The following is a 26,923-nucleotide window of genomic DNA, read 5'->3' as shown; positions in this document are numbered from 1 at the left end:
TCCCTTCAATAAATGGTGTTGGAGAAAACTGGACAGCCACAGGCAAAAGAATCATGCAGGTGACAGTTTTCCACCTTATTTTTACAAATGCAAATAAGGTCCTAAACTTAAAACCAACAAGTTTGTTTCTGGAACCACACAGTTGATTTTGGTTTTAAAATTCATATGGAAAAAAATCACGCAAAATTAGCCTTTTAAAAACTTGGGGGAAAAGGAAAAGTGGGGACTAGCCCTCCCAGACATGACTAGAGCCTCACTTAATAACCTTGATTGTGGCCTGAAAGAGACCCTGAAGCAGAAGATTCAGTTAAGTCTTGCCCAGACTTCCTGACCCACAGAAACTGTGAGATAATAAAATTTGGTCTAAGCCACTAAGTTTTAGGGCAATGTGTTAAAGAGCAATAGATAATGAATAAAGATAATTCTGATTCTTACTTGGATCTAGAGAAAAAAAAAACACAGGTACAGGGCTTCCCTGGTGTCGCAGTGGTTAAGAATCCACCTGCCAATGCAGAGGACACGGGTTTGAGCCCTGGTCTGGGAAGATCCCACAAGCCACAACTACTGAGCCCTCGTGCCACAACTACTGAAGCCCACATGCCTAGAGCCCACGCTCTGCAACAAGAGAATCCACCACAATGAGACACCCACGCACCGCAATGAAGAGTAGCCCCCACTCGCTGCAACTAAAGAAAGCCCGTGCAGCAAAAGACCCAACGCAGCCATATGTAAATCAATTAATTAATTAATTTAAAAAAATAAAGTTCCCTTTAAAAAAAAAACAGGTACAAAAGACATTACTGGGACAATGAGATAAATTTGAATTTGAATAGGTAATACTGATATGAAATTTCTTTGACGTAGTAGTAATATCATGGGACTCTATGAAAATGAGAGTTCTTAGGAAATGTGCTAAAGTATTTAGGGATAAAATGGCATGTTATCTATCTGCCATTCACTTTCAAGTAGTTCAACAAAAACACAGTAAAATATACCCATAAACAAGTGTATGTCTGAGCGTGTGTGTATGGCAAGTAAGAAAGAGAGTATTATGTACATTTTGTCAATGTACATGAAAGGTATGTGATGGTCTTTGTATTAATCTACATAAATTAAACTATTATATAACTTTTAAATTCCATTGTATAAATTAAAATTGTCATCTCTTCTATAGGTTTTTAATTCTTCAAACTAAAAGGTTACATATCTAAGATGATATTGCTGGAATTCCCAGTATATAAGTAGAATTGTTAAAAATGACTCCATGGTGAGGGAGGGAGGTACAGTGACTAATTCCAGAGCCCTGTCAACTCAGCCCTCAGTCTTCAGAGTGGCCAGAAGACATTCTGGGAATAAGGCCTCATGAGGAACACGGTTAGAAGGCTACTAAGATAAATCAACTTGGAGGTCTTATCCTATCCTGAGAACTTACAGCTTTATGCTTCTTCTTTTTTTTTTTTTTTTGCAGGACGCGGGCCTCTCACTGTTGTGGCCTCTCCCGTTGCGGAGCACAGGCTCCGGACGCGCAGGCTCAGCGGCCATGGCTCACGGGCCCAGCCGCTCCGCGGCATGTGGGATCTTCCCGGACCGGGGCACAAACCTGTGTCCCCTGCATCGGCAGGCGGACTCTCAACCACTGCGCCACCAGGGAAGCCCGCTTTATGCTTCCTGATTCATTGTAAAAATTGATCATTGTTTTGCTTTCAACCATTTGAAATCCCACACCTTCCAGGAGAAGTTACTACAGAGCTAATTGTTTTGAACTAAAATAAAGCTCCCCTACCGCTAATTTTATTTCATTTAGAGAGTGCATAGGAAATCACCTGAGAATCTGGTTAAAATGCAGATTGATTCATCAGGTCTGAAGTGGGGCTTACGAGTCTGAAGCTTCTCAGAAGCTCCCAGGGGATGCTGCTACTGTTGATGCAAGCAGCGCATTTCGAGTTGCCGGGCCTTAGAGCGACTTCCCAGCAGGCTGTAATTTAACGTGAACTTCAACTCTCAGTCATTCCAGCGCTAGTAAGACTTACCTGTGGATTCACTTTCTCAAGAAAACAAAAATATATACAGATAGAGGTTTTCTATAACAAACCTACTATTGCAAAAGAAAAAAATGGTAACACTCTTAATGTCCATTAACAGGAGAACGGCTAAATTATGGTTTATCTATATAAGGCAATGCCTGTAATCTTTTTAAAAACTGTCTACCCTGTGACCCAGAAATTCCAATTCTAGGTATTTTCACACAGAAATGAAATAGGTCCACAAAAGATCTATACAAGTATGTTCATAGAAGTTTCACTCGTAAGTGCCAAAAACTGTTAATGGCCCGGGAGCCTATGAAGGGGAAAATGGAAGAACAAACTGTGGTATATTCATACAATGTACTACTACTAATTTAAAAAACAAAACAAAACATACTACTGCTTTTTTCAACAACATGGACGAATCTCAAAAACATCATACTGAGTTGAAAGAAGCCTTACACCAAAGAGTACATACTTTCTGGGGTTGTGATAATTTTCTATTTCTTGATAGGGATTTGAGTTACAAAAGTGAACTCATCAAAACTCATCATAAGGGCTTCCCTGGTGGCGCAGTGGTTGAGAGTCTGCCTGCCAGTGCAGGGGACACGGGTTTGTGCCCCGGTCTGGGAAGATCCTACATGCTGTGGAGTGGCTGGGCCCGTGAGTCATGGCCACTGAGCCTGCACGTCCAGAGCCTGTGCTCCGCAAGGGGAGAGGGGCCACAACGGTGAGAGGCCCGTGTACCGCAAAAAAAAAAAAAAAAAAAAAAAAAAAAAAAGAAAAACTCATCATAGATTACACTTAGGATTTTTGAATTTCGTTATGTAAGATTTACCTCCGAACAGGAAAAATGTAAGCAAATCCTGAACTCTAGTTAATGATACGCATAGGAAGTATTTAGGGGAAAGTGGATCAGTGTCTACCACTTACTTTAAATGCATCAAAAAATAAAATGAATTGAGAGACAGAGGGATAGATACGTGACAATGCAAATACAGTAAAAATGTTCACGGTGGAACCTATGTAATAGTTAAAATTTCTTTAACCTTTCTGCACGTTTAAATTTTTTTCATATTGAACTGTTGGGAAAAGTGAGGTAGATGTGTGTGTTGACATGGAAAGGTCAGCAAGCAATCTAACGATAGTGCTAAAAACGATATAATGATGTGCAGAAAAATAAGTTACAGATAGACCCACATGAACGTATGTGAGCTTTCTGGCTGGATAGACAGGAAACTAACACACTGTTACGTGTGAAGAGTAGGAAAAGGTGTTGGTAGTAGAGAGAGGGAGACTTTCACTTTCTGAAAGGGAGAAAAGTGAAAGTTAAGAAATGTAATACTGTCAAAAATAAAATCACAGAAGCAGAGGAAGTAATGACCCGAAGCAGCCAAAGTGAGCTCAGTGTTGTATGTAACGATATGCGTGTTGTGACACAGAACTAGCGTGCATGTCTGCTCTGGCCTTTATACCTCGAACAGAAACATGAAACGCTCGCCTTGATCCTGCCGCTCTGTGCAGTCAACTTCTACGGTCCTGAGAAGAATCTGCCTAGTAGTCTAAATTAAAATCAATATTCTACTAGTTGCTGGGATGTAATAATGAAATCAATTTAGTCTCCTTTCTCATTATACTTCTGAATAGTGAGTATTCAGATACCTAAATAAGTTGGGATGTGATTTACAGTGTTGGTGACAGCTTTGGGATGTCTGTCCAGTCAGTGGCTCCCTCTGAAGGCTTCTCACAGGGGTGTAATTCTAGGTGCATACTTCTTCCACTTGACATCAAACCTCTGGCCATGGCTAAATGGACTTCGGATGAACACCTGGACCCAAGTTGGTCTAATCAGATCTCTCTCTCTCTCTCCTGAGTTCAGAACTGGATTAAAATCTATTCATTAATTTTTTCTAGTGCTACGCGTGTAAGCTCAGGAACTACGGAGATGCTATTTTCCACCAAGCACAACTGAGAAGCATAGAAAGCTGGTCGGCCAAAAGAGAGGGCATGGGGGTTGTGCAGAGAGAAGTGAGGGCAAAAGCCAATGAAGCCCCCAGACAGCTAGAAAGAACAGCTACCCGATTTCTATTCACACCCCTGCACTTCCGTTCCTGGTACCTTGTAGAGCACACTTGTGGGTCACTGTCCCTAGGTTTCATGAGAACTCTTGAAGCTGTCCAAAACGCTTATTTTCTTAAACCAAGGTGAAGAATTTCTCTTCCAGCTTGAAAAGCCATAACTAAGGCAATGATCACAGAAGAAGGTGACAAGGGCATTTCAAGAAGCCAGAGGAGATCCCATCTGAGGCTCTGAGAATTCAGGGAACTTCATACTACATAGGAAGTCATCTGGGACCAGGCTGCATGGGCCTCGAGGCTCTAAACCTTGAGATGGCCTGTTCTGTGACTCCCCTTGTCCATCTCATCCAGATGGAGGTCCAGAGGCAGAATGTGGCCTGGACATGCTAAAGTCTTTATCAATCATCACTCCTAAATTAATTTTCAACCTTGTTTTGCAAACACAGCCTTAAGATAATCTCTTAACCACCAGCTACAAGTAAATTTTCGCCCCAAATCCTTCCTATGTAGAAGTTCCCATGAAAGTAGACATTCTGGGTTATTAAAAAGCAATCTCAAAGTATTATTCATGAAACTTGCTTTCTTTCTTTCTCATCTTCCTATAATGTACCAATGGGAAAATAATGACTTGCTATAGGTTCAGACAAGTAGAGACTTAGGGTTTTGTGACGTGAGGTTTCCATGCATTATAAAAAACATGCCAGGGACTTCCTTGGTGGTGCAGTGGATAGGACTCTGCGCTCCCAATGCAGCGGGCCTGGGTTTGATCCCTGGTCAGGGAGCTAGATCCCACATGCGTGCCGCAACTAGCAGTTCACACACCACAACTAAGGAGCTGGTGAGCCAGAACTAAGGAGCCCAGGAACTGCAACTAAGGAGCCCATCTGCCACAACTGAGACCTGGTGCTACCAAATAAATAAAAATAAAGAAAGAAAGAAAGAAAGAAAGAAAAACATGCCAGTTTCCTCATGTGTTGTTTTGCACAGGGGTGTAGGAAAACTGAGAGCTGGCTACCACTTGCTGGCTTTTCAGCTCCTGGTAGGGCCATGGCTCTCTGTGCTGTCTAGTCCAGCAGTCCTTCTTATTTGGAAATAACAACATCTCTTTGACAGGTACAAACACCCATCAGAGCAGAGTTAACCTTCTTGGGAGTCAATGTGTTGGTCACACTTTCCCAAAACAGAGGAAAGCAAAAAAAGGAAATCCAGTATTTTGGTTTAAAATGAAGGGAATTCTAACCCCCTTCCATTTCAGTAACTTCTTAGTTGAACGCTAGCAATAAGCTGCCAAGATAAGGTGATAGCAACGTATATTTGTTCATTCCAGAAATATTTAAGTGCATCTATGCCAGGCTATCTATGTGCCAAGCTCATGGGGCTCACAGGGAGGGCAGAATGGTATATGTAAGGAAGTACCGTGTTCTTTAAAGAAAAAGAACACAAGGTAAGAGTACCTTTTAGGTAGGCTGGTTAGGAAAGACCTCTGTGACATGGGGCTGTTTGGGCAGAAGCCAGAACACGAGAGTGCAGCTATCTGGGAAAAGAGCATTACAGGCAGAGGTAAACCATACGTGCAAAGGCCCGGAGGAGTGACAATGCCAACAAAGTATTCTCTAAGAAGAGAAGGTAATGTCACACAGAGCGAAAACAGGCCTTGATCTGTGTAAGCAAAGCACATCGTGAATGATGAACAACTGCCCTGAGTCCTTAACACTCACCAGTCTTCATAAAGCCCTTTGCTGTCTATGTGCCTTATCGTTTTTCAAAGCTCCAGGGTAGTTCATTATTAGAAAATAATTAATGGCTCTTTGGCAGTAAAATGTTCTTTTTTTCCCATTTTACCCGACTCTATTTCATCTGCCAAGTCAAACACTGAATCTGTCATGTAAACACGTTGCTTACAGATTTGATACGTAATGAACAGAGGCTCACAAAAAATAATAAAGAAGGCTTAACGTCTTTTATTAAACTCAGACTGTCAATAACATTTTAAATATAAACTTGGGATCAAGATTAGCCAGTACGGTAACTTTCAAACTATGGTTTTTGCAGGAAAAGACAGACAGATCAATGGAACAGAACTGCAAGTCCAAGCTAGCCCCACCATCCTACACACACACACACACACACACACACACACACACACACACACACACACACAAATTCTTACACATAAATAGCTTTTAAGAGCAGTGAGAAAATGTGGATTGTTCAATAAATGGTGGTGGGACAACTGGCAGGACACTGGAGGAAAAATATAAATGTATCATCACTACTTACACCAAAATGGATTCCAGTGGGTCAAAGGTAAAAAAAGTAACATTGTGAAAGTTGTCAAAGAAAACATTGCAATTTTTAAAAATAGTATTGGAGTGGGGAAAGCTAAAGCAAGATATATAACCCAAAAGCCTCAAAGATTAAGAGCTATGACTACTTTACAATTTCAAAACCATCAACAGTAGAAAGACAAATGTGTTAGGGAAATGCAACATGACAGAAAAGGTAAAAACCTCCATTCACAAAAAATTCTGACAAATCAGTGTCAGAAGAACAAACTCTCTCTCACGCCCCCCAAAGTGAAAAGAATATGGATAAACACGTAGCAGGGAAAAAAATGCAAATGGCTTTTAAACATATCTGCAAATGCACATTCAAAATCAAAGAAATTTTATTTAAAACTATGAAATATCATTTTATCATATTAACAAACACTAACAAGTTTGAAAATGTAGTGTTGGTAAGGGTGTAAGAAACAGGCTTTCCTAGGCAATTGTTGGTGCAAGTGTAAACTGGTACAATCTTCTTGGAGGACAATTTGGCTGCATTCACGACAATCTAAAATTCACATGCCCTGTAACTTAGCAATTATACTTCAAGCAATTTATCCCAATAGATATGTTCTCATAGATGTGTTAAGAGAGATCTCTAAGGCTGCAGTACGATTGTAACAGTAAGAATTTGGAAACAAACATTCACCATTAAGGAATGAGTTAAATAAAGGACAGCACCATCATATACTGTAATACGGTACAGCAATTAAAAAGATGAAGTTGACTTATACAGGCAGATAAGAGAGGACATCCAAGACATGATGGTAAGTAATGAAAGCAGGACAAAGGCATTAGACATTATATGTACATACCCGCACACACGAGAAAAATGTACTAGCAAGGACTAACCCTGCAAAATATCTATCATACCCAGTGTGGCCAAAGTTCGTTGGCTTTATTAGCCCATGATCATATTGCCAATGAGTCGAGAGGTGAGGACTCAAACCCAGATCTGTCAGACTCCAAAGCTCCTGCTGTTTATCATGATGCTAGATGCCATTTGATGAAGCTAAAAGGTCCAAAGTAGCAAGAAAACACATGGCAAGACCTTTCCTACCTTCTACTTCCCAAACCACCAGGCATAAAACTGAACAGACTCATAATAAAGGAAATAATAGAATTTTTACAAAAGAAAGCCATTTTCATTTTTAAGTCCTTGAAGGGAAAAAGGTGATACAGTAGAATGTTTACCCCTGTCTCCCCTTCCCAGGGATAATCTGAAAAGACAACCAGAATTTGTCAACAAAAGAACCTTTCGTCACTAACATGAGTTTTAGGTACAGAGTCCATCAGGATGAAATTCTTACCTTCTGGCTATCCAAAAGACCTGGTGGTCTTCTTACTAGCTTCAACTAAATTCTACCCAGTTTAAAAATTAAATAAATCCCCAGCTTGTTTGAGAGTTCTGTGTGTCCAATAAACCTACTTATCTATCACCAGACAGACAAACATCATTCCAACAGACTGCCAACTCATGGGGAAGGAGTGAAAATTCCTTAGATGAATTCTGAAATTTGCAGCCCTAGAACCTGGCAAGACTGCATTCTAGCCCTTGAGTTAAGTTTTTCTATGCCGAACCAATCACAGTAGCTACCCAGCCCTCAAGAATTCACTTTTCTTTGGGAGTAAATTCTAACACTCAGGGGTAGGCAGGGCCCAAAGGCCATCTCTATGCCCCATGATCCTGTCACCCAGAGGAAGCAAAGTGAACAAGGGAAACTAGGGGCTTTGGTTGAGCCCATCAAATTCTCTATCCCAGGAATCTGAAGTTTCGAACAAAGTGGCTGGGAGCCTGGTTTATTACTGTCAGCTAAATGGTAGTACCCTAGAGAGAAAAGTCCACAAATTCTTGCTGCTGGAGTTCCCAGAGCTACCCTGGTACCTACCCTCCTCAGGCTTTGGCAACACTTCTTCCATTCTGCAAGGCGATCAGTGTCCTTTCTCTTCAGGCTGTCCAGGGACAGCTTCTATTGTTTTCACCAACAATAAAACAATATGAATAATATGCCTCTGCTTGTTGCCTGGCCAATACTCACTTCCCATTTCCCTTGTTACCAGAACCCTGATGTTGTTTGCTTAAAATAATACACAGTTAAATATTCAATCTCCTGTCCTCCCTTGCAGCTAAAGGCAGTCACATGACCCAGCCCCTGTCAACGAAACAAGCATAAGTCACTGGTGGAGCTGCCTGAGGACCTCCTTCAAAGTGACTGGATGCTGGGTCATCTTTTGCCCTTCGTTCTCACTCTTTCTTGGCTGGGATGCATATACGATGCCCAGAGATGGATCTGCCGTTTTGTAACTGTGAGGTTGATAGCCACACACTAAGTATAGTAGGCCAGGAATAAAGAAGGAGCCTGTGTGTTCTTGAAGACATCCTTGAACAGCTGCACTAGCCCCACCTCATGACTTTCAACATGAGAAAAATAAACCCCAGTTTGGTTAAGCAGTTAGGACAGGTTTCTTAAAACAAACAGCTGAATGCAATCCCAAGGGACACACCACCTGTCCTTTTGTGAAGTCTCTTGTATGAATTCAATTCAATGCAAGTATTAGGAGAGAAACTACCTGTACAAGTTGAGGCAGGAAGGGAAATAACGGCATAAGGACAGGTCCGCCCTCTTGTGGGTAAAACATGCAGATACATAACCCACCGTAATAAAAAGTAGAGTGAAATAAGTGATGACCAGAAGCGCAAACAACTGCTGTGGAAACAGAGGACAAAATGAAATCTGACTGACAGGTGAGGGAAAAGATTAATAGTAGCAAAGGTGGTAACTCATCTGAGCCTTGAAAAAATATATATATTTTTGGCTGCGTTTTTTTTGGCTTCATTGCGCGCAGGCTTTCTCTAGCTGCGGTGAGTGCGGGGTACTCTTCGTTGCAGCGCGCAGGCTTCTCACTGCGGTGGCTTCTCTTGTTGCAGAGCACGGGCTCTAGGTGTCTGGGCTTCAGTAGTTGTGGCCCACGGGCTCAGTAGTTGTGGCTCGTGGGCTCTAGAGAGCAGGCTCAGTAGTTGTGGCGCACGGGCTTAGTTGCTCTGTGGCACGTGGGATCTTCCTGGACCAGAGCTCAAACCTGTGTCCCCTGCATTGGCAGGCAGATTCTTAACAACTGTGCCACCAGGGAAGCCAATAAACAGAATTTTGATAGGCAAAGAGCCTACAGGCCAGGCATAGAGCATGAACAAAGGCTTGCAGCTGTGTTAGAAAATTGAAATTAAAAAACTCCTCATCTGCTGTGATCATATAAATATTAACGATGACAGCTGTCATTTACTCAGCACTTACCCTGCGCCAGCTCTTTTGTATGCATTTTCTCAGTAAATCCTTACAACAGGCCACAAAAAAATAAGGTACTATTATTATTACTCCCATCTTACAGACAAAGAAATCGAAATATCAAGAAGTTAAATCATTTGTCCAGGATAGCGGAGATCATGAATAGCAGAGATGGGATCCTGGCAGGAATCACTCTGGCTCCAGAGCCCAGCCTCTTTTAGTCTCTCTGTCCAAATGCTTGACCATGTCCTTATGAAGGACATTATTAAAAGATAAGAGTGGCTACTGGCACATGGATCAAGTGGAATCCAATGGCTAACATGACTACTGAGTTTTTAAAAGCATTGTATTGTCAAGAGCCTGGTCTAAAACTAACTGACTATTTAACACTTGAAACCACAGTAGGACCTCCAAACATCACTTGTCAAGAAAGGAGCTGAGCCAGCTCCCAAGAAAAGTATAAAATCCCTATACCCACAACACTGGTGACCAAGAAGAATACTGCAAACAGAAGAATCTTCCAAAAGGCAGATACGATCTGGGAAGTACAATTTACAATGGAAATATTCCCAAGGAGCAGAATGGAAACCAATGAAGGAATATCCTCCAATAACAAGCCAGAAAGTTCCAAAAATGTGAGCCCCCAGGGCTTTTGAAATTGCTCCATACCAGTGACTACTGTATATCTCTAATTCTTCTCCATTCCCAATGGAAATGATAATTAAAATTATTCTGGTCCTGCCTCTTTCATCACTGTATATTGTAGACTTAGATGAAAAAGAATTTTGCTTTTTAAAAAAGTCACCAAAGCATAACCAAGAAGAATTATAGTCTGTTTTCAGCAGTATTATGGATAGATTCTTGAATGCCCACCCCTTCAAAACAGCTAGATCCCACACACAGCACAGTTTTAATTTCACTGCTACACTCACAGGAAGCAAAAGTAATTCACAAAGAGGAAGTAACACATATGTGTTCCCACCCCACCCCCTGCCCCCCAAAATGAACTTAATTAGAACCATGAGCAGTAAGCACATAGGAATGGTATGGTTACACAGAGAGTGACGTGTTTTACACAGTGTTTCAATTGCAAGACTAGACCTTAAGTCAATAGCAAGTTGGGGGTGGAGGCTAAATCTAAATTCGCAAAATAAGCCAATGACTCTGGAATGAACTAAGGTGGTCCCAATGTTGGTAGCACTCCCAGTTTCACATCATAAGCAAAACAATTACAAGTTCTCTCTTGAAGAAACCATCTTCAATTTAAAATCAACCTCGTATATTCTCACAACCAAACATTACCAGACACACGAGGAAAGGAACCACCATGAGGGAGAGTCAGCAGAAAGAAACAATGACAGATTTGGACTCTTCTTTCCCCAAGGACTTCAGATATTAGAATGAGATTGAGAATTTAACATGACAGTTTATGATTTTAAAACTAAGAGGTGGAGGGCTTCCCTGGTGGCGCAGTGGTTGGGAGTCCACCTGCCGATGCAGGGGACGCGGGTTCATGCCCTGGTCCGGGAAGATCCCACATGCCGCAGAGCGGCTGGGCCTGTGACCCATGGCCGCTGAGCCTGTGCATCTGGAGCCTGTGCTCTGCAGCAGGAGAGGCCGCAGCGGTGAGAGGCTCACATACCGCCAAAAAAAAAAATAAATAAATAAGAGGTGGAATCAGAAGACTATCAAAAATGAACTAGTAGTTTTAAAAATGAATGAAATAACTCAGAAATAAAAATATTTTATTATATATAAAATATATTATATAAATAATAGTACATATTCACTATACGTTATTTTCAATGGGTGGGACAAATAGAGACTAAACATCCCTAATGAGAAAATTTGTGGGTTGGAATATATATCTGAAGAAATTACTCAGAATGCAGGACAGAAAGCCAAGAATGAAAATTCCTAAAATGGGGATTCAGAATAAAATGAAAAAAAGATTCAAAGATCCTAAGTAAAGTATTAGCAAGGCAATTTTATCAACTAATTAACTATATGAATGCAAGAACTGTTTAACAGAGGAAAAAGATGATCTTACTATATACATTAAAAATTCTCATAAAAATGAACAATTATGATAAAACCAATCAGCAAAATAGGAATAGAAATTCCTTAATTGGATAAAGGAAATAACATCCAAAATGTCTAACAAATATTACACTTAGCACTGAAAGGATAGAGACATTTGCTTTAAAAGTCAGGAGTAAATTTCATCACTGTTTCTATTCTATACTAAACTGGAAATTCTAGTTGGAAGAGCAAGACAGAAAACATCTGCCCACTGAAAGAAGCAAAGACTTCCCACTAGTAACGGGTATACCTAACACTGAGATATTGGTCTCTAACACAATTCTCCACTGAAAGAAACCATGGTTGATTCTGATTCCAAGGTTTGTGCCAGTTTGGGACAAGATGAGCCTGGAATATACTGGAAGATGCCAGAAAGTAAGGAGGTATTCAAAAAGTGATGAGAGCATGGCACAAGGACACAGGAGCCAGCTTTGGGCACCAAAATAATTCAGGACAGTAATGAATTATAAACCATCGAGAGAAAATGTAAGGATTCGTGAGTTCATTCCTATAAAATGTAGTTAGGTAAATAAGGTAGAATAATTATAGTAAAATGCTAAGGGCTGACCGGTGAACACAGAAGGCATGCTGCAGGTAGAAAATTAACAGTTTGCAACCATCTAAATAAAGATTAGATCTGGGAAGAAGTATCCATGAATGTTAAATCTATAGGAAAATTTTGATGAGGAACAGGACATATGCATGGGCTTTATTATTACTTATAAGGGGGAAACATATCTAATAGACAGTGGATAAATCAGATAGCACCTCACTGAGTGACCAACATTAACACCACCAAGTAGGACCAATGAACATCAGGTGTAACCAGATGTGATACCCTCAGAAGGATACATGACTCATGGGGTGTTCTGGCCAAGAATGTTTAACTCAAATGCAATCACAGGGAACCATTAGGCTAATGCAAACTGAGAAACATTCTCTTAAAAATGTGTAGAGAGGGATACTGCTGGTGGGAATGTAAATTGGTACAGCCACTATGGAGAACAGTATGGAGACTCCGTAAAAAAACTAAAAATAGGAGGGACCCTCAAGATGGTGGAGGAGTAAGACATGGAGATCACCTTCCCACAAATACATTATAAATACACCTACATGAGGAACAACTCCTCCTGAACACTGGCAGAAGACCTCAGACTTCCCAAACAGCAAGAAACTCCCCACGTACCGGGGTAGGGCAAAACAAAAAAGAATAAACAGAGACAAAAGAATAGGGACAGGACCTGCACCTCTGGGAGGGAGCTGTGAAGGAGGAAGTTTCCACACACAAGGAAGCCCCTTCACTGGTGGGGATGGGGGGTGGGTGGGGGGGAAGCTTTGGAGCTGCGGAGGAGAGCACAGCAACAGGGTTGTGGAGGGCGAAGCGGAGAGATTCCCACACAGAGGATGGGTGCCGACCAGCACTCACTAGCCTGAGAAGCTTGTATGCTCACCTGCCGGGGCGGGCGGGGCTGCGAGCTGAGGCTCGGGCTTCGGAGGTTGGATACCAGGGAGAGGACTGGGGATGGCTGCGTGAACACAGCCTGAAGGGGGCTAGTGCACCACAGCTAGCTGGGAGGGAGTCCGGGATATTTCTGGACCTGCCTAAGAGGCAAGAGACCATTGTTTCAGGGTGCGCGAGGAGAAGGGATTCAGAGAACCGCCTCAACGAGCTCCAGACATGGGCGTGAGCTGCGGCTATCAGCACGGACACCAGAGATGGGCATGAAACGCTAAGGCTGCTGCTGCAGCCACCAAGAAGCCTGTGTGCAAGCACAGGTCACTATCCACACCTCCCCTCCTGGGAGCCTGTGCAGCCCACCACTGCCAGTGTCCCGTGATCCAGGGACAACTTCCCGGGGAGAACAGATGGCGTGCCTCAGGCTGTTGCAACATCACACCAGCCTCTGCCGCCCCAGGCTCGCCCCGCATTCTGTACTTCTCCCCCCGCCCCCACCCCAGTCTGAGTGAGCCAGAGCCCACTAATCAGCTGCTACTATAATCCCATCCTGTCTGAGCGGAAACAGGCGACCTACACACAGAGCAGAGGCGGGGCCAAATCCAAAGCTGAACCCCAGGAGATGTGCGAACAAAGAAGAGAAACGGAAATTTTCCCCAGCAGCCCCAGGAGCAGCAGGTTAAATCTCCACAATCAACTTGATGTACCCTGCATCTGTGGAATACCTGAAGAGACGCTGAATCATGCCAAAATTCAGGCGGTGGACTTTGCGAGCAACTGTAGACTTGGGGTTTGCTTTCTGCCTCTAATTTCTTTCTGGTTTTATGTTTATCTTAGTTCAGTATTTAGAGCTTAATATCATTGGTAGATTTGTTTACTGATTTGGTTGCTCTCTTCCTTTTTTAAAAAAAATATATATTTCTTTCTTTTTTCTCTTTTGGTGTGTATGGGTATGCTTCTTTGTGTGATTTTGTCTGTACAGCTTTGCTTTTACCATTTGTCCTAGGGTTCTCTCTGTTTCTTGTTTTTGTTTTTTTGTATAGTTTTCAGCACTTGTTATCATTGGTGGATTTGTTTTTAGGTTTGGTTGCTTCCTTCTTCTTTCTTTCATTATGTTTTAATATTTTTTATTTTTAATAATTCTTAAAATTTTTTTTATTTTAATAACTTTATTTTATTTTATTCATTCTTTTCTGCTTTTTTTTCCCTCCCTTTTCTTCTGAGCCATGTCACTGACAAAGTCTTGGTGCTCTAGCTGGGTGTCAGGCTTCAGGTTCTGAGGTGGGAGAGCTGAGTTCAGGACACTGGTCCACCAGAGACCTCCTGGCTCCACGTAATATCAAACAGCAAAAGCTCACCCAGAGATCTCCATCTCAATGCTCAAACCCAGCTCCACTCAACAACCAGCAAGCTACAGTGCTGGACACCCTATGCCAAACAACTAACAAGACAGGAACACAAGTCAACCCAGTAGCAGAGAGGCTGCCTAAAATTATAATAAGGTCACAGACACCCCAAAACACACCACCGGACATGGTCCTGTCCACCAGAAAGACAAGATCCAGCCCCATCCACCAGAACACAGGCACCAGTTCCCTCCACCAAGAAGCCTACACAAGCCACTGAACCAACCTTACCCACTGGGGACAGACACCAAAAACAACAGGAACTACGAACCTGCAACCTGCAAAAATGAGACACCAAACACAGTGAGTTAAGCAAAATGGGAAGACAGAGAAATATGCAGCAGATGAAGCAGCAAGGTAAAAACCCACCAGACCAAACAAATGAAGAAGAAATAGGCAGTGTACCTGAAAAAGAATTCAGAGTAATGATAGTCAAGATGAACCAAAATCTTGGAAATAGAATGGAGAAAATACAAGAAACGTTTAACAAGCAACTAGAAGAACAAAAGAGCAAACAAACAATGATGAACAACACAATAAATGAAATTAAAAATTCTCTAGAAGGAATCAATAGCAGGATAACTGAGGCAGAAGAATGGACAAGTGACCTGGAAGATAAAATAGTGGAAATAACTACCTCAGAGCAGATAAAAGAATGAAAATAATTGAGGACAGTCTCAGAAACATCTGGGACAACATTAAACACACCGACATTCGAATTATAGGGGTCCCAGAAGAAGAAGAGAAAAAGAAAGGGTCTGAGAAAATATTTGAAGAGATTACAGTTGAAAACTTCCCTAACATGGGAAAGGAAATAGTCAATCAAGTCCAGGAAGCACAGAGAATCCCATACAGGATAAATCCAAGGAGAGATACAGGCCAAGATACATATTAATCAAACTATCAAAAATTAAATACAAAGAAAAAATATTAAAAGCAGCAAGGGAAAAGCAACAAATAACATAAAGGGAATCCTCATAAGGTTAACAGCTGATCTTTCAGTAGAAACTCTGCAAGCCAGAACAGAATGGCAGGACATACTTAAAGTGATGAAAGGGAAAAACCTACAACCAAGATTACTCTACCCAGCAAGGATCTCTTTCACATTTGATGGAGAAATTAAAAGCTTTACAGACAAGCAAAAGTTAAGAGAATTCAGCACCACCAAACCAGATATACAACAAATGCTAAAGGAACTTCTCTAGGCAGGAAACATAGGAGAAGGAGAAGACATACAAAAGCAAATGCAAAACAGTTTAAAAAAAAAGGTAACAGGAACATACATATTGATAATTGCCTTAAATATAAATGGATTAAACGCTCCAACCAAAAGACACAGACTGGCTGAATGGATACAAAAATAAGACCCGTATATACGCTGTCTACAAGAGACCCACTTCAGACCTAGGGATACATACAGACTGAAAGGGAGGGGATGGAAAAAGATATTCCATGCATATGGAAATCAAAAGAAAGCTGGAGTAGCAATTCTCATATCAGACAAAATACTCTTTAAAATAAAGACTATTACAAGAGACAAGGAAGGACACTACATAATGATCAAAGGATCAATCCAAGAAGAAGGTATAATGATTGTAAATATTTATGCACTCAACATAGGAGCACCTCAATACATAAGGCAAATGCTAACAGCCTAAAATGGGAAATCGACAGAAACACAATCATAGTAGGAGACTTTAACACCCCCCTTTCACCAATGGACAGTCTTCCAAAATGAAAATAAATAAGGATATACAAGCTTTAAATGATACGTTAAACAAGATGGACTTGATTGATATTTATAGGACATTCCATCCAAAAACAACAGAATACACTTTCTTCTCATGTGCTCATGGAATATTCTCCAGGTTAGATCATATGTTGGGTGACATATCAAGCCTTGGTAAATTTAAGAAAATTGAAATCGTATCAAGTATCTTTTCTGACCATAACGCTATGAGACTAGATATCAATTACAGAAAAAAGCTGTAAAAAGTACAAAAACATGCAGGCTAAACAATACACTACAAAATAACCAAGAGATCACAGAGGAAATCAACAAATACCTAGAAACAAATGACAATGAAAACACAATGACCCAAAACCTATGAAAGGCAGCAAAAGCAGTTCTAAGGGGAAAGTTTATAGCAATACAATCCTACCTTAAGAAACTTCTCAAATAAACAACCTAAACTTTCACCTAAAGCAGTTAGAGAAAGAACAAAAACACTTAAAGTTAGCAGAAGGAAAGAAAACATAAAGATCAGATCAGAAATAAATGAAAAAGAAATGACGGAAACAATAGCAAAGATCAATAAAACTAAGAGTTGGTTCCTTAAGAAGATAAACAACATTGATAAACCATTAGCCAGACTCATGAAGAAAAAAAGGGAGAAGACTCAATCCAATAGAATTAGAAATGAAAAAGGAGAAGTAATAACTGACACTGAAGAAATACAAAGGATCATGAGAGATTACTACGAGCAACTATATGCCAATAAAATGGACAACCTGGAAGAAATGGACAGTTTCTTAGAAAAGCACAACCTTCTGAGACTGAACCATGAAGAAATAGAAAATATAAACAGACCAATCCCAAGCACTGAAATTGAGACTGTGATTAAAAATCTTCCAACAAACAAAAGTCCAGGACCAGGTGGATTCACAGGTGAATTCTAGCAAGCATTTAGGGAAGAGCTAACAACTATCCTTCTCAAACTCTTCCAAAATATAGAACAGGGAGGAACACTCCCAAATTCATTCCACAAGGCCACCATCACCCTGATACCAAAACGAGACAAAGATGTCAAAAAAAAAAAAAAAAGCAACTACAGGCCAATATCACTGATGAACATAGATGCAAAAATCCTCAACAGAACACTAGCAAACAGAATTCAACAGCACATTAAAAGTATCATACAGTATGATCAAGTGTGGTTTATCCCAGGAATGCAAGGATTCTTCAGTATACAGAAATCAATCAATGTGATATACCATATTAAAAATTCAAGGAGAAAAACCACATGATCATCTCAATAGATGCAGAAAAAGCTTTTGACAAAATTCAACACCATTTTTGGTAAAGACCCTCCAGAAAGTAGGCATAGAGGCATGTTACCTCAACATAATAAAGGCCATATATGACAAACCCACAGCCAACATCGTTCTCAATGGTGAAAAACTGAAAGCATTACCACTAAGATCAGGAACAAGACAAAGTTGCCCACTCTCACCACTATTATTCAAAATAGTTTTGGAAGTTTTAGCCACAGCAATCAGAGAAGAAAAATAAAAGGAATCCAAATTGGAAAAGGAGAAGTAAAGCTGTCACTGTTTGCACATGACATGATAGTATACTTAGAGAATCCTAAAGGTGATAGCAGAAAACTGCTAGAGCTAATCAATGAATTTGGTAAAGCAGCAGGATACAAAATTAATGCACAGAAATCTCTTGCATTCCTATACACTAATGATGAAAAATCTGAAAGTGAAAGTAAGGAAACACTCCCATTTACCATTGCAACAAAAAGAATAAAATACCTAGGAATAAACCTACCTAAGGAGACAAAAGACCTCTATGCAGAAAACTATAAGACACTGATGAAAGAAATTAAAAGTGGTACAAACAGATGGAGAGATATACCATATTCTTTAATTGGAAGAATCAACATTGTGAAAATGACTAGACTACCCAAAGCACACTACAGATTCAATGCAATCCCTATCAAAATACCAATGGGATTTTTGACAGAACTAGAACAAAAAGTTGCACAATTTGTATGGAAACACAAAACACCCCGAATAACCAAACAATCTTGAGAAGGAAAAATGGAGCTGCAGGAATCAGGCTCCCTGACTTCTGACTATACTACAAAGCTACAGTAATCAAGAAAGTATGGTACAGGCACAAAAACAGAAACATAGATCAATGGAACAGGATAGAAAGTCCAGAGATAAATCTATGCACATATGGTCTCCTTATCTTTAATGAAAGAGACAAGATTATACAATGGAAAAAAGCCTGTTCAATAAGTGGTGCTAGGAAAACTGGACAGCTACATGTACAAGAATGAAATTAGAACACTCCCTAACACCATACACAAAAATAAACTCAAAATGGATTAAAGCCCTAAATGTAAAGCCAGACACTACAAAACCCTTAGTGGAAAACATAGAGAGAACACTCTATGACATAAATCACTGCAAGATCTTTTTTGACCCATCTCCCAGGGGAATGGAAATAAAAACAAAAATAAACGTATGGGACCTAATGAAACTTAAAAGCTTTTGCACAGCCAAGGAAATTATAAACAAGACGGAAAGACAACCCTCAGAATGGGAGAAAATATTTGCAAATGAAGCAACTGACCAAGGATTAATCTCCAAAATTTACAAGTAGCTCATGCAGCTCAATATCAAAAAAACAAACAACCCAATCCAAAAATGGGCAGAAGACTGAAACAGACATTTCTCCAAAGAAGATATACAGATTGCCAACAAACACATGAAAGGATGCTCCATATCACTAATCATTAGAGAAATGCAAATCAAAACTACAATGAGATATCATCTCACACCGGTCAGAATGGCCATCATCTAAAAACTACAAGCAATACTTGCTGGAGAGGATGTGGAGAAAAGGGAACCCTCATACACTGTTGGTGGGAATGTAAATTGATACAGGGCTATGGGGAACAGTATGTTCCTTAAAAAACTAAAAACAGAACTACCATACAACACAACAATCCCACTACTGGGAATACACCCTGAGAAAACCATAATTCAAAAAGAGTCATGTACCACAATGTTCATTACAGCTCTATTTTTAATAGCCAGGACATGGAAGGAACCTAAGTGTCCATCGACAGATGAATGGATAAAGAAGATGTGCCACATATATACAATGGAATATTACTCAGCCATAAAAAGAAACGAAATTGAGTTATTTGTAATGAGGTGGATGGACCTAGAGACTGTCATACAGAGTGAAGTAAGTCAGCAAGAGCAAAACAAATACCGTATGCTAACACATATATATGGAATCTAAAAAACAAAAGAAGAAAATGGTTCTGAAGAACCTAGGGGCAGGACAGGAATAAAGACGCAGACATAGAAAATGGACTTGAGGACATACGGAGGGTCAGGGTAAGATGGGATCAAGTGAGAGAGCAGCATGGACATATATACACTACCAAATATAAAATAGATAGCCAGTGGTAAATAGCTGCATAGCACAGGGAGATCAGCTCAGTGATTTTTGTCCACCTAGTGGGGTGGGATAGGGAGGCTGGGAGGGAGACACAAGAGGGAGGAGATATGGGGATATATGTATATGTATAACTGATTCACTTTGTTATAAAGCACAAACTAACACACCATTGTAAAGCAATTATATTCCAATAAAGATGTTAAAAAAAAAAACCCTAAAAATAGAGCTACCATATGATCCAGCAATCCCACTCCTGGGCATGTATCTGGAGAAAACCATAATTCAAAAAGATACATGCATGCCAGTGTTCACTGCAGCACTATTTACAACAGCCAGGACATGGAAGCAACCTAAATGTCTATCAATGGAGGATGAAGATGTGGTACACATACCATGGAATATTACTCAGCCAAAAAAAGACTGAAATAATGCCATTTGCAGCAACATGGATGGACCTACAGATTGTCATACTGAATGAAGTAAGTCAGACAAAGACAAATATCATATGATATCTCATATATATGGAACCTAAAAAAATGGTACAAATGAACCTATTTAGAAAACAGAAATTGACTCACAGATGTAGAAAACAAATTTATGGTTACCAAGGGGGAAAGGGGTGGGGGATAAATTGGGAGATTGGGATTGCATATATACACTACTATGTATAAAAGATAACTAATAAGAACCTGCTGTAGGGACTTCCCTGGTGGCACAGTGGTTGAGAGTCCGCCTGCCGATGCAGGGGACACGGGTTCGTGCCCCAGTCTGGGAGGATCCCACATGCCACGGAGCGGCTGGGCCCATGAGCCATGGCCACTGAGCCTTTCTAAAAGTCCCATAACAAATTTTCCCTCATGTCTTCAAGACCAGTATTACATCACCCACTCAATTCCCAAACCAAATACACTCATTCCTAAATAAAATATTGGCAAAGGGATTGAGGTGAGCATGATTGTTTTAGACAAACCACTAGGTAGACGGGATGTTGGGGTGTCAACCATCAAGACAATAATGTTAATTCTGATTGGTGAGAAAAAACTTTGATGTGATTCTTTAAACATTTTTTCCCTTTTTCTATCAAAATTTAAAAATAATCCATCACCCAATGAAACTCACGTGTCCTCCTTAAAAATCATCATATTCAATCCTCTCTTTGAATAGATATCGGACCAGTTGAACAACTCATGTTCGTTGAGTTCCTACTAACTGCCAGACATTATGCTAAGTATATCATCACATTCAGTCCTCACTAACCACCTTTAAATCTCAGTAACTCTCATTCTATGAATGCTAAAACTAAGCCTAGAGAAGGAAAGTGACTCGTATAAAGTCACCTGTTGAGTACATGGTAGAACTGGGACCATACCCTGATCTTTGAACTCATACCCTATTCTTCAACCCAGACCTGTATTCTCTACCCTTATTGGTCGGGCGGGGGGAAGGGGGAAGAGACAATTATCATTGGAGATATAGATTCATATGCTAAGAATAGCTGGCTGGGCTTCACTGGTGGCGCAGTGGTTGAGAGCCCGCCTACCGATGCAGGGGACACGGGTTCGTGCCCCGGTCTGGGAGGATCCCACATGCCGCGGAGCGGCTGGGCCCGTGAGCCGTGGCCGCTGAGACTGCGCATCCAGAGCCTGTGCTCTGCAACGGGAGAGGCCACAACAGTGAGAGGCCCGCGTACCGCCAAAAAAAAAAGAATAGCTGGCAAATATTTCCCTAGAGTAAGATGTCTTCTTCTCCATAAACTATGTAAGAAAAAGAGATGATAAATTTCAGAATCCTCAGGACCCACTCTCAAAGCATCAGACAATGTGTTGGAGCAGGGTGGTAGCCTACTTCATAGAAAACTCCATCTGTCAAAGAATTTCCCAAGAGACACAGGCCCCTGTGTAAGGAGAACACTCCTGAGTCTCTCCTTTACTCTCACACTATTGCCACACTCACCGTACGTCTGACACCAGATGTGTGGGGTTTCCACACATCAAGCAAATCTCTGTGACACCAGCTGGGTGTCCTACAATTCGATTCAATTCTGACACTAACTGGAGTTAGCACAGACACCACAGACCAAGGGCTCAGTCCCAGGAGACTGTCCCGCATTTTAGACATCAATCTCAAGCAGTAGGTCCCTAGGTTACCAACAACTTCTGTCCAAGTTGGTTACAGTTCAGAGGTTCACATGACCCCCTGCCTTGATTTCCAGTATTTGCCAGAACAGCTACAGAACTCATGGAAATACTTAAGTTAACCAGTTTATGACATAATAAAACACACAGAAAAGATACAGATGAACAGCCAGATGAAGAGATACATTGGGCGACGTCCAAAAGGTTCCCAGGTACAGGAGCCTCTGTCCCCATGAAGCTGGGGTGCACCACCACCCTCCTGGTATGCAGATGTGTTCACCAACCCAGGAGCTCCTCCAAATCCTATACTACTGGGATTCTTGTGGAGGCTTCCTCACATAAGCATGATCAATTATTAACTCCGTTTCTAACCCCTCTTCCCTCTCTGGAGAATCGGGGGTGAGGCTAAAAATTCCACACTTCTAATTATGAGCTTGGTCTTTCTTTCTGGTGACCAGCCAGGAGCCCACCAAGAGTCACCTCATTAAAACAAAAGCCCCCACCACCACTTCACACAGGAAATTCCAAGGAATATAGGTAATGTGTGTCAGGAACCAGGGTCAAAGACCAATATATATGTTTCTTATTATTTCACAGTCTGGCATCTCCACTGTGCTCATTTATGCAAATCAACTTTCATAAATATGGGGACAACTTGGCCTCCATGAATGGTGGGCACATCACAGATGTCAACAACCCAAGGTGACTTGGGGTCAGATGATTAAGAGAGGAGCAGCAGTGTGACAGGAAAAACTTTGAGGAGAAAAAGATGAACCTGGCTGGTCAGATGGAAACTGAACAGCCCAGTTCTGGGGAGAATCGCCAGGCCGGTGGTGTGGGCGTGATGGATGGGCCCCTCCAGGGTGGCCTGTGATTGAAGCCAAATTGTCAGAAGCAGTCAGTAAGCCAGGAGAGATAAGCAAGAAGTTAGATGGTGCTGTCAACTTGCCAGGGGATATGCAGCAAAGAGTATGGGACTTGAATGAAGAGTGAAGAGAAAAAAAAGGTGAGGCGGTGGATGAGTTTTTTAAACAGCTTCCAAGGACACCTATGAGAAAATCTCAGGCATCTGATGTCATAACAGTGATGTGTTTGCAAACAGGTAGACTCATCGCCTTCCAGGAAGTCAGGCTGTCTGCTGGTATGAGGTCTGCAAGTGGAGGGGAGACAGCCCACCTTCTAGAGAACCTAGGAGACTCAAAGGTGGTGTCCTTTGGAAGACAAGAAGCTTCTGGAGCTTCCATTTTAGGAGCTGCACAACAGTGGACAAGCCAGAATTTTCGGCTAGTCGCCCCCATCCCACCCTGCAAGGAAGGGATGCACTCCAGGCTGTTAGGAAGGCAGCCACAACTGATAACTCCTGAGAACCATGGGGCAGCTGCTTTGTTAATTTCACCTTGAAGTTTACTGCAGAAGGACAAGGCTGTTAGTCTACAGCCAACCAAGGAATCCGAAAACCCCAGGGGAAAACCAGTGGGTCCAGAAACTCCAGTGTGTTCACAAGGTGCTCTACGAAGTCCCAGGCGTTCTGTGCAAATGTCCCAGGGACACAACTAGTGAGCAGCGGAGAGAAACAGGAGGCAAGGCCCAAAACAGAGCAGCTTTCCTTCTGTGGGTGTCAAGTTACAGCTAACATTTATCAAGGACTTACAGTATGCCAGGCACTGTGCTGAGCATTTCATAAGTGTTCTCACAGCAACCCAAATGAGGCGATGCTATTAAAATTCTTATTATACAGGTGAGGAAATTGAAGCACAGAGAGGTTAAGTAACTTGCCCAGGGTCACACAGCTAGTACTTTGCTGCAGTGGGAGTTAAGCCCACGTCTTCACCACTGTGTTATACTGGGGCTCTCTATCAGATTTCCTGTGATGAAAGGGTTTTCTCCCTGCACAGAAGAGAGGGTTTATCTAAGGTGCCTCATGGGCAGCAACCTTAAGACTGACAGGCTGAGGCATATCAAAAACTCTGATGGCAGCTCCTGAGTCATCAGAGTCACAGCTGCTCAGCAGTTCACTCTGCCCTCTATTAAAATGAGGAAAATATTAAATATTAACCTCTCGCAGCTCAGCCAGGCTTTGTGAGTTTTCAGGATTTAATGTCTGAAAATCACCTCCTGAAGTTACCTGGGGCACTTCACAGTAACCCTCCGGCAGACATCACCTTCTTTCTCCTGCTCACCCCAGGGCTAATAAAGGAGCAGGGGCCAAGCTGAGGGCTTTATCCAGACAACCACTACGAAGGGCAGCCTCAAAAAGGGTGCCGGGGGGAGAGAAATAGGAGAAAGGGGGCTGTCAGTGGAGATGGCGAAAATGCTGAACAAACACGAGAATTGGACAAATGAAGGTTGTCTTTTATGCTAAAGAAGGAAACAGTTTGACCTCTGGAGAATTGCTGTTTCTTTTTATGAGACCCTGGAAGACAGCCCTGGTTTTTTCTCCCTGGCCTGTAAGAAGACTCAGTTAAATTTTATGCTCAATTTCAGTCTGTTTCCTTACCTTAGGTTTCTGGCAACCAGCTTCTCCCTGACAATAAAACTGAAAACTCCCCTAAATGAGGTAACTATGCCTTGTTATGACCAGGCTTCATATTCTCGTGGAGAAGCAGGCAGAAGATAGTAAACTATTATGCCCAGAGTGAAGAAATCACGCACTGGCCCCAAAATTGCATGCTAAATGAAACCTGGTCCTCTCTCAACCAGGATTTGCTCAGAAACAATTTCCACTCCAGAACACAAAGTCCAAGAAAAAAAAATTAGTTGCTTTTTAAAAAAATTTTATATTTGATTTATAAATGTCTAGGTTTTAAAAATTAACTTAAAATGTTTTTAAGTGAAAAAATCTGCAACAAACGTGGAAATATTAGCATCTGGGTGGTAGGCACACAGCTCATTTTCTTTGCATTTGAAATATATCATAATTTTGAAAATAAACCCAAATTGCTGAGAGAGAAGCAGCTGGCATGAGGGCTAGGAGCCCTGGGCAGCCTGAGTTTTGTGCTCATATTTTTAATCTGAAGTTGGGTGAGATTGAGATAAGGAACAAAACTCTTAATCTCCAGTCTTCTGATCAATCAATCAATCCATCAATCATTCAAAGACATTTACAGAGTTCTACCATATACCTAATACTTTTCTAGGCCTTAAGGACATAAGGGTGAACAGAAAAGATATAGTCACCACCTTCCTTGAGCTCCCAATCTAATGGAAGGAATGGACAAGAGGTAAACAAACTAAGGATTGAGTAATTGCACATGTGATAAGTGCTCTAAAAGAAGCCAGTAGTGTTCAGATAGAAACCAATGGCAAGGGGGCTTTGCCCAATTTATACAGAGTGATCACAGATGGCTTCTATGAGGAAGTTCTATTTAGCTGAACTGAAGCAAAAGGAAGAAAGGAAGAACAATCCATGGTGAGATCGCTTGGTACAGACACGCTGTGAAGCAGGACAGAGCTGTGTGAGTCCTAAGGGCAGAGCATGGACGGATTGGCTGGTACACATTGGCTGGTATCTCAAGTCCTTTCCCTCCATCATTGAGGAGGGAAAGGACTTGAGATAAGGTTCAACAAACAGTCAGACGCCATACCAGGCATGGCTTTGGACACAGAGGAAGAAGTTGGCCTTTTATCCAAAACAAATATGGCAGCCACTACACATCTTAGTTGCAAAGGAGTAACATGTTCTCAACATACCTTGTAAGAGAGCTCTCTGGCTGCTGTGTGGCTTGGAGTTGGTAAGAGTGGAAGCAGAGAGATGAGTAAGAACTGGAATCAGCTAACGGCAAGCCAAATCCAGTTTACTGCCTGATTTGGTAAATGAAGCTTTATGGCAGCACTGCATGATTATTTGTTTACTATTATCCATGGCTACTGTCACACTGTAACAACAGAGTTCAGTGGGTCAGACAAATACTGTAAGGCCCACTAATCCGAAAATAGTTACTATCTGGCCCTTTACAGGAAAAATGTACCAGCCCCTGCATTAGAAACCTGTAGCAGTAGCCACAATACTATATAATGGTAGCTGCTCGGCATTCAACCAATAAGAATTATTGAACGCCTACTGTGTGCTTAGGAGAAAGAACATTTTATAATGTTCAATAGCATCAGATCCATCCCCTCACTGACCCTGACAAAATCTACTCAGCCTCAAGCCATCCCTTCTAAACCTTCAACTTTGGCTCAAGTCCTACCCCCTCCATAGAGTTTTCCTTCATTTACTTACATCTTACTCTTTTTTTTTTTTTTTTTTAACTCCAGCCATAAGTCTCTCCCATGTTCAATCCTTTGGCTTTGACTAATCTGTGAATATTCATGGTTTCGGATGACCAACACATTTCTCCCCCGTGGTGATGAAACATGAAATAGCCCCATCTTGTCCCCTAAGCTCTGAGGTACCAATCAAGCCTCTCACCCAAAGGGAGAGCCCTAGGTCCAAGGTTATGGCAACTGGTTCAGGGTCAGAACATGGTCCTAACAGAACCTTTCCCTCAAGGCTATCTGCTGAAATTCATAAGAATTATTGTCTCTTGACTTTGCTGCCATAGTACTACAAGGGTCTAAGTTTGGGACAGCCAACACCCCTGACAAATGTGCTCACTGGAGACACATAGAGCCCGTCTTTAATAAGGGGACAGGCAATGGAGAGAGACGCAGATTGAGAGCTGGGAGTCCTCATGGTCTTCCCTGAGCCCTGCATCTCACAATACCTCTCATCCTCACTAATTATACAAACCAATAAATCCAAATTATTTCAGCAGGTTGTGTTTCTGCCATTTACCACAGGAATCCTAATGTAATAGGCAACTACTTCTGCCCAAAGACAACCAAGGCAGGGCCACTTGGTAGCTCTATAACCCTCAGCCTGGTACCAGAGAGATTCAGATTGCTGGTTCACTAGATGCTGGCTGGTTGGGGGGCACCTA

The sequence above is a fragment of the Phocoena sinus genome, chromosome 3 (genome assembly GCF_008692025.1).
Source record: "Phocoena sinus isolate mPhoSin1 chromosome 3, mPhoSin1.pri, whole genome shotgun sequence".
Classification (NCBI taxonomy): Eukaryota; Metazoa; Chordata; class Mammalia; order Artiodactyla; family Phocoenidae; genus Phocoena; species Phocoena sinus.
This window is presented reverse-complemented; position numbering follows the sequence as displayed.